The 8,929-nt window shown below is 40.9% G+C and overlaps 1 long non-coding RNA gene across 1 annotated transcript; it reads right to left on the bottom strand.

The window, feature by feature from the left end:
- Positions 1 to 819: 819 nt before the first annotated feature.
- LOC141845814 (uncharacterized) lies at positions 820 to 3,039 on the bottom strand. Its single transcript, XR_012603293.1, has 3 exons — positions 2,729 to 3,039; positions 2,192 to 2,272; positions 820 to 884 (listed from the first exon to the last, which is right to left on the bottom strand). It is a non-coding gene; the product is annotated as an uncharacterized LOC141845814 (long non-coding RNA).
- Between the last annotated feature and the right edge of the window lie 5,890 nt (positions 3,040 to 8,929).

The raw sequence follows: 8,929 nt of genomic DNA, 5'->3' as shown, positions 1-8,929 counted from the left end.
CCTAAATATTTAAAACTCTCAGTTTCAGACAACTCATCATCTCCTATTTTAATACTTGTCTCATTACGTTCAATATTGCTAAACTTAAATTCCATATATTCTGTCTTTACTCTACTAAGCCTAAAACCTTTCTCTTCTAGTGTTTCTCGCCAAGATTCTAATTTAGCATTTACTCCCTCACGTGTCTCATCTACCAATACAATATCATCTGCAAACAACATGCACCATGGTACGGTATCTTGAATGTGTCCAGTAAGTTCATCCATGATTAGTGTAAAAAGATAAGGACTTAGAGCTGACCCTTGATGTAACCCTATCTTTATTGGAAATGCTTCAGTTAATCCGCCTGAAGTCTTCACTCTAGTCGTTACTTGCTCATACATATCCTTAATTAGGTCAATATATACTACACTAACACCCCTCTTTTCTAGAATTCTCCATATAATTTCCCTTGGGACTCTATCATAAGCTTTTTCTAAATCACGCCCCGGGAGACGGCTTTCCGAGAAATTTCGGCAGCATCTCCCCTGTAACAATTGACTTTCCCTGAATACATACACATATATAAGGCTCACACGGCCAATCCATAACAGGCTATGGATTTAAACAAGTAAAGTAGACACAAATGTGACCCACATGGCCATGATCCACACATCCTACTATATAATCACAACCACGCATGTATATATATAAAATCCGTAAAGGAGTTCGGTAACAACTCGAAATGGAAATTAGAAATATATCGAACAGCGGAAAACTAAATACTCATCGTAAAACACTCATCGAGAAATCCAATAAGTTCAAATACATGTAAACTGTAATAGTAAATAAACCAAGGCTCAATAGTTCGGGACTAGCAGTGCAGCTCTCCAGACGGCATCAACCTGAAATACAATACAGGTAAACGGGGTGAGTTCCAAAAGAAACTCAGCGGGTATCTAACAGATATGTGTATAAAGCTATCAACAGTAATAACATGCTGTACAGTCTACTGGAAGGTAAATAAGGTAAAAAACTGAATAACAGTAGATCTGTACATACCAGAGTCCGATAAACAATAGTAAGGTGAAAGGAAATCCCCAAACCAACACATAGGTATCCTGTGTATGCATGTCATCCAAGTGCATCAAACAAGTGCAACAATCACAAACAAATGCAATAGTGCAGTATGCACATGATGCAATGCATGTCCTGGTCACCCCTGACGCCAGTCAGACCAGTCACCCCTCTAGCGGCGAGGTCGCGTGGGAATCTAACCCGTCAGATCACTCATCCACAGTGGTGAAGTCGCGTGGGTAGGGCTGTGACCTCTGTGCACTCTGTCGTCACTGCTCCTGCGTGACCGAGTGGACAGGATGTCCTCTAGGTGTACACCTATCCTGGTACCCAAATCATAAGTGGGCGAGCAAGCTCTCATCTCCTGGTCACAATGACAGAGGAGGGATCCCTGGAATGCTATCACGCTATGAAACCACTATCCTGGGTGGCCTAGCGGAAGCTCCGATCAGGGCAAGTATGCACCAACCTAAAGGTTTCCACTAACCCATGAGTGGAGTGTGTGTGTAAATCATATACGAGTGACGGGCTCGAACTGTGCTACAACTATAATAGGAGCGACTCGACTAAAATAGGAGCAGGAGCAGATGATCACAAGACATGCAATTACACACACCCTTTGGTTGGTAGCCCGCATGTAACTGACGCCGGACTCAACAACAATGGAATCCCGCACGTCAGTTATGCAATATATGCAAGCATGATGTATGACACTAGTCCATGCAGCATATATCCAAATGCATATCCATCAGTATAATCCATGCACCACCTATCCATCTACAAGTCCATGTCATATGCCCCCATAATCAGGAATATATCAGGTCTCACGTCCAGTATAAACACCGATACAGAGCAAGATAACCCAGACTAAAGCATATGGACAAGTATCAGGTGGTGTCAAAAATCCATAAGTATCAGATAGCTAAACATGGCAAAGGTATCAGATATAGCAACATAAATGACTACTGATATCCACAAGATGAAATAACTGATACTATCAAATAACATAATAACTGGTAACAAAGTCAGATCCAAGCAGCAAGTATAGATAAATACGAACAGGATCATGAATTACTGATAGCAATTTACACATATCAATAAAACATATCTATAAAAGATAAGTCAAGGTACCCGCCTTCATGAAAATGTCTGTATACGAAGAGAACCTCCGTCTAGAAAATACTCCTCGTATTTAGCAAGATTAACAATCAAGGTCCTGCAATAATAATAATAACATCCGCTAAATCCCAGCATTTACATATATCAAATAAAATCAATCATAACTGAAACTAGGTTAACTTAACTGAATCACCCTAACTCAGTTCCGTCAACAGATCCAATACTTGGTCGGTCGGATCTAATCCAACCCTATACATATCCAACCTAAACTCTTTCAATAATTCTGTAACCGGATCAGCCCCAATTTGTTGACCAAACTCGGACTTCCCAAATCAAGCATCCTAACCTTAGACCGAACCATAATCAATCTAATCAAAGTGGACTCAAATAGAATGGTAACCATTCACCGATTCCCAATCAATACGTAGTTGACATCTAGGTCAACCCTTATTTCCTTGTTGCATCACAACCCCCCACTGGATTACACATATCATTCTAATCTAATTAACCACAAAATTACACTAATAATAACACTAACTGAATCAAAACTCACCTCTGTTGGAGTTTTAGGAAAATACCATATCTTCTTTCTTCCCCTCACAGCTTCTCCTTCTGCTCAAACCAGAATCACAACGAATTCCAAATCAGCAAACCCAACCGATTAACCCCCTTTTTTTTTTCCCTTCGGTTCGCCGCCGCCGCTGCCTCCCGACAATCCCGACCACTCCCGGCGAGATCCACACCCGATGGTGGAACTCCTAGGCCACTGACTGCTCAATCGACCTCTCCTCCGGCTCTGGACGGCAGCCTCTCGTCGAGGAAGGCGACGATCTCAGCGGCGGCGGAGATGCGGAGTGCGTTCGGGAGAGGCGGACGACGCGAGGAGGGCTACTGTAGCCTCCTTATAGGATGGTTTAGCTTAACGGGTAGGGTAGGATCCAATAACCCGTTATCCCTTTAAACCCAACTCAACTGACCTGGTCGAGCCAGCCTAAATCAGCTGAACCCAAATCGAATCAAATCCGATCTGAACCGATACTGTAGCAAACCGGTTTAAATTTGGTTCGCTTGGTTCAGGGGTCAAACGACCTCCGATTTGGTCCAAACAAATTTCGTTTGGTTCGTCTTCGCGAGACGAATCTTTTCGTATCCATGGCAAAATTTTTCGGTATCTTACAAGAGTAGGTGAGGACGTGTTCCCCTGAAGAGAATAGTAGACTTCACTAAACCTAAAAGTTATGATTAGATAATTATAAAACTATCTAATTTCATATAATATATATTGTATTAACTTTATAATGTAGGAAATTAAGGGATCGAAACTTCAAGTTCTAGGTGCCCTTATTGGATCCGGGAGACCGGATGATCAAAGTGCTCAGAAGGGATCCAGGTGCTCGAATGTTAGCTAATCAGGCCAGCAAGGTGGATGAAGTGGCAAGTTAGGAGTGGCCAGAGACACCTTAGCATCCAAGCGCCTAGAAGGCTCCAGATGCCTGGAGAAGGATAAGGCATGGGAGAGCCAAAGCTGACCCAGCAACCTCCATGACAACATTCCAGATGCCCAAAAAAGATACAGGCGCCTGGAGATGCTAAGCCAACTTCGAGAGTGGATTAATGAGTCGACGTGGAAGTGCTCAGAAGGAGTTTTAGGCGCCTGAATCATTCTATAAAAGTAGCTACGAGGGGAAACCCTGGATGATCAATTCCCACCTTTCTTACAGAAACTCTAAATGAGAACAAAGCACCCGAGATGCTGTCGCGATGCCGGAATGCTGCACTGACAATTGTACACCCTTTTACATCCTTTTATCGGTAACTTTATGTTTTACATTACTTGTCTATTTTTACTTAATCACTAAGATAGTAAAAGTGTTATTGATGTTATATCTTTGTAAAGACAAGACTCTTTCTCGTAAGTGAAAGAGTTTACTAGTGAATTGCCCAATGTAAGCAATCAAGAACTGTGGACCTTAGAGTAGCAGCCAGTGACTATGAACTAAGTAAGAACAAAAGAGTACTTATTTTTTTCGATAAATTTTGCTATGCATCTTTGATTTAGTTACGAGTTTTCCAAAATATGTGAAAAAACAATAAGCATTATTCCCTCCCCCTCTAGTGCTCAATTTGATCCTACAAAATGTTGCAACCATTCGAGGCGATCGAGGATAGTCCAGTCTACTAGGAGGTGCCATGTTAGTATCTTACGAAGGTTTATAAAAGGAGCCACGTGGCAAAGCTTTCAAGCATCCTATTCTCAATCATTCTCAATGTACTTGTGCTCACATTTAGTGCTCTTCGGATGCTACACATTGAAACATTGAGCTTTATTCTTCATATATGGCAAGATAAGCGTAACATTATTATTTCTTAGTTGTCATACATTCTTGTATTATTGTGCCTTATTTTTATATTCTTTTTAAGATTTCTCTGCCTCTAGAATATTTTTAGAAAGGAGTTAATCGTAATAAGAATTAATTTATTTGTGTCATGCACCCTTACAATTTATGCTATAGAAATCTTACATGCTTAACTTAGAAAATATTATTCTCAAGTTTGTCATATATCTACCTTAATTGCTTATTCTTTTTCTACTGCATTTCTCTATCTATATTAGTTTAGAGTTATATTTCATCCATAAAAGCTCATAAAATTCATAACGCTATTCACCCCTTCTAGCATCGAGTTCGATCCTACATAGATGATAACTTGACTAGGATTGAAGGTTAAAACTATAAAATGTTAAGTCACTTTTTACACTAAGCACGGAGAACTCTCAATTTTACCACATTGAGACGATTTGGTAATCTTTGCTAAGGAGTGAAACTACTTGAAAGAATTAGACTAATTCATTAGGGATTATGATGCATTGCTCATATACATAGATCTAAATTACAGGTTTTACTTGAGGAAAAACAAAGGTTTGTGTCTAGGGGTATTTGATGTGTGTGTTTCATATAGAGTTTTAGCATTGGTTTGCATGTATTTTGTTATATGGCATGAACATATTTTGCATAATTAAATTTCTTTTACATCATTTTCATTCTTTTAGTTTGGAAAACTACTCTTTGTGTTATTTGATTGACATGACATGAAATTGAAGTTTAATTGGAGTTAAAAAGTCTTGGAACAAGATTCTACATCAAGGAATATGCTCTAGCCGTGTCCCACAGGTATGTTCCTCTAGATGAAATTAGATGCGAAATGGAGTTACCATGGAGTATACAGCCTCCAGCATGGACCCCTGGCATAGCCATGTCCTAACCCACAGCTTCCAACATGCCCCCACCCCCGCATGCCCCCTGGCACGACCATGCAATTTCCAACCTAAGGTGCACAACCCGTTGACACAAACAGTAAACCAATTTCAACTTTTGACTCAAGTTAACTCACAAGGCCCACAACTTATTGAATTGAATATAATTCTAAGATCTACAAGTTTTGTAGAGTGGAATCCATAAAAATCAAGTTTAAAGGTCCAAAAATGTCATTTTGGTGGCGCCCCAATAATTTAGAAAGGATTTAACAGATTTAGAAGGCTTTGGAGGATATAAAAGAACCCATGGGCTCTTGTTTGGATCATATGAGAATGGAGGAACTCCCTCTGCCCTAAGATAAGGAGGAGATGTTTTCCCATGACAATGAACCCTAGGTGAGCCATTCCAAGGAGTCATCGATATTTCCATCCTCCTTGAAGCTTAGAGATTCTTTTGAAGATACCGACAACAACATGACTAAGTTTTCTCTTATCTTTTCTCTTTGATTTGAGTTATCGGACGTCTTCTTTTATGTCTTTCGATTGTAACTCCATCTTCATATAGTAGCACTGTAGATTCTAGGATGAAAGAGTAGCTCGATGTATTATTAAAATTCATCTTTTATACTATTTATTTTCTTCTTATATAATGTGTTTATCCAAGATCCGACTTTATTGAATATACATGATTTTGACATTAATCATGCATTTTCATATCCCACAGGACTTGGGGGTAGGACTGAAAGGTGAACCTAAATCTCCAACTCATAAAAATCAAGACTTGAGAGGTTGTTCATGAAAGTAGTCTAAAACCTCACAAGGGTAACATTAGTTATCACAGAGCTTAATGAGTCAACCCCAATTTAGCTTCACGAAGTAGGTGATTACACCTAGAGGACAGTGGGGCATCATAACAAGAGCCTCCTTGAAAAATTGATTGCTCTAGTATGGTTGCCTTGAAAATAAACATTGCGTTTGGGTTGGTATGCCGGTGATATTCCAAAATTCTATATTGGTATCATAGGATAGATCACCTGCATGTGTATAAACATTGAGATAAGAAAATAAATAATATTTAGGGTGACAATAGTTATCGTGATAAAATTGAAATCCTAGAGTCACTTCCCAATATTAGTTTTCTCCAAAGACTCCTCGTGTTTTCACTATTCATTTTCTTTCTTTCTCAACTCTGGTCTACCTGAGCTTCTTCCACATTAACATATTTAACAGTTTGGTTCAACAAAGTATCAAAATTTTTTGGGGCTTTCTTTACTAAGGGCTGAAAGAAATCCTCCTCTGTCATCCCTTGAGAGAAAGCACTAACAAGTACTTTTGAAGCAATGGAGGAGATGTCCTGGGTGATTTGATTAAAGCAGTACACATACTCCTTTAAAGTTTTTTGGGACTTTTTATTTCATCGCAAATAAATCCATCGGTGTTTTTACTGTATGTTTTGCAAGTTGCGAAATGCCACAGGAAAGAGGCCTTGAAATCCATGAAGGACCAAATGGAAGCGGTAGAGAGTCGGCTAAACCACCTTTGCGCCAAGCTAGCGAGTGTTGTCAAGAAAACGTAACACTTGATGTCGTTTGTATACGGGTGCAATAAGGCTATATTTTCAAATTGTCCTACATGATCCTCTGAATCTATGGCTCTTACATAATCTCTAAGTTGGGATGTTCGGAAGTGGCGAGGTAGTTCCTCCTCTAAGATGTTCTGGGAGAAAGGGTGCCCTCTAGGTCACTCGTCTCATCCACAAAAGGTACCTTACCCTTAAAAGGGTCCCGAGGGGCCATTCATCCCACTGCAGACTCCAGAGAGACATCATGCTCTATGGCAATCCGCACTGGGGTCGCTGTGGGAGCCCTAGACGCCTCCAACAGTTGTTGTAGCCTCCGGATGGGAATCTGAGTCACTTCTGTGACATGGAGGGTATTTGTCATGATGATGATGGCTGGTCTTTCAGGGTCATCCATTGGAATATCCCAGTTCAGGGTTTCAACTCAGTGTTTCCACAGACGATGTCAATTATATTCCTGCTTGTGATCGCTTCAAGATGAATCACCGGTATAGCTGGTGTTGAAGATCGGGAGATGGCTAGAAAGGGGGGAGTGAATAGCCTCTCTTTGAAACTCGATTTTCTCCTACAAAAATTTAGTACGCAGTGGAAAATAGAAGAAAATAACTGATAAACCGAAATCAATGCAAACACGAGGATATACGAGGTTCGGGGATAACTTGCCCCTACTCTTCGGCGTGTCCGTAAGGTGGACGATCCCTTGATCTTCGGTAGATCAAACCCCGGATGAATCCGGCTAGATGAAGTCTCCTTCTCGGTGGAGTGACCTCTCCACAGCCAATCTCAAAGATATATGTTAAGTACAGAGATTATAGAAGAAGATTCATGATTGAGGCCAACAAATAGAACTTACAGCACAGCCTCAATCACATAGAACAAAACCTCAAGCAGAGCTTCCCAAGAGCAAGGCACCAACTCCTTGCATCACCTCAGGCAGAGAGCTTCAAGGAAGAGCAATGAACAGCAAGCAGAGAACACACCACAGCCAGCACACACACAGTCTCGTTTTTGTTAGTTGTTCTCTCTTCTCCTTCATCTCTTCTTTTAGTCTCCCCACTTCTGCTCGTTCAACGGTCGCCTGAGCCACTGCATACTGAGCCTTGCTGAGCCATCTGAGCTCTCCAGCACCACACTGAGGTCTCTCCTCTGTGCTGGACCACGCTCCTCTCAGCACACTCACTGATCATCCTCCTGTGCAGCTCAGAGTCTCCCGCTGTGTCTTTTACCTGAAAACCAAAGGTGGACAAATTGCCATGATAGAAAGCCAACCCTTAACTCTTCCTGTTCTTCATTCGAGTTCAAACTCCATCTGCAAACCTCAGAGATGGATTAGCACAGCAATATCAGAAGCAACAGAAATCAGAAATGAGCAGAGCAGAAGTCTGAACACGATCAGAAATGGCTTAATCAATCAGGCCATCGATTAAACGTCGTAATTCTTTTCTCTGTAAACCGTGTAATCGATCAAGCCTAAGCAATAATCGATTACCCAAGCCCTTAATCGATCAGTTGGTCGATTAAGGTATGGTAATCGATCAGGTGATTAATTACCGATCGCTAACCCTATTCCTCATTAAGCTTGTAATCGATCAACTGATCGATTACCATTGACCATAATCGATTGCCCAATCGATTATGGTGTATTCTGTGAGTTTTACAAATTCTTACAGAATGCTCTGTAATCGATCACCAGGTCGACTAACCAACTAACCCTTGGTTAATCAATTCACCCATCGATTAAACCAAAGTGAAATTAAAACTCATGCAATCTGATCACTTGGTTAACTTGGGTCTCACCCGAGCCAACCGCATTGGATCATGTATTCAGAGAACAGACTCCCAAGCCTCCTCTGACAATGATCCGGTCCGAAGACAAGCTACCAGGCCTTCTCCGACCATAGTCCGGTACAGAGAACGAGCTA

The sequence above is a fragment of the Curcuma longa genome, chromosome 15 (assembly GCF_044706935.1).
Source record: "Curcuma longa cultivar G26 ecotype Majalengka, Jawa Barat chromosome 15, ITB_CL_G26_1.1, whole genome shotgun sequence".
Lineage (NCBI taxonomy): Eukaryota > Viridiplantae > Streptophyta > Magnoliopsida > Zingiberales > Zingiberaceae > Curcuma > Curcuma longa.
This window is presented reverse-complemented; position numbering and strand designations above follow the sequence as displayed.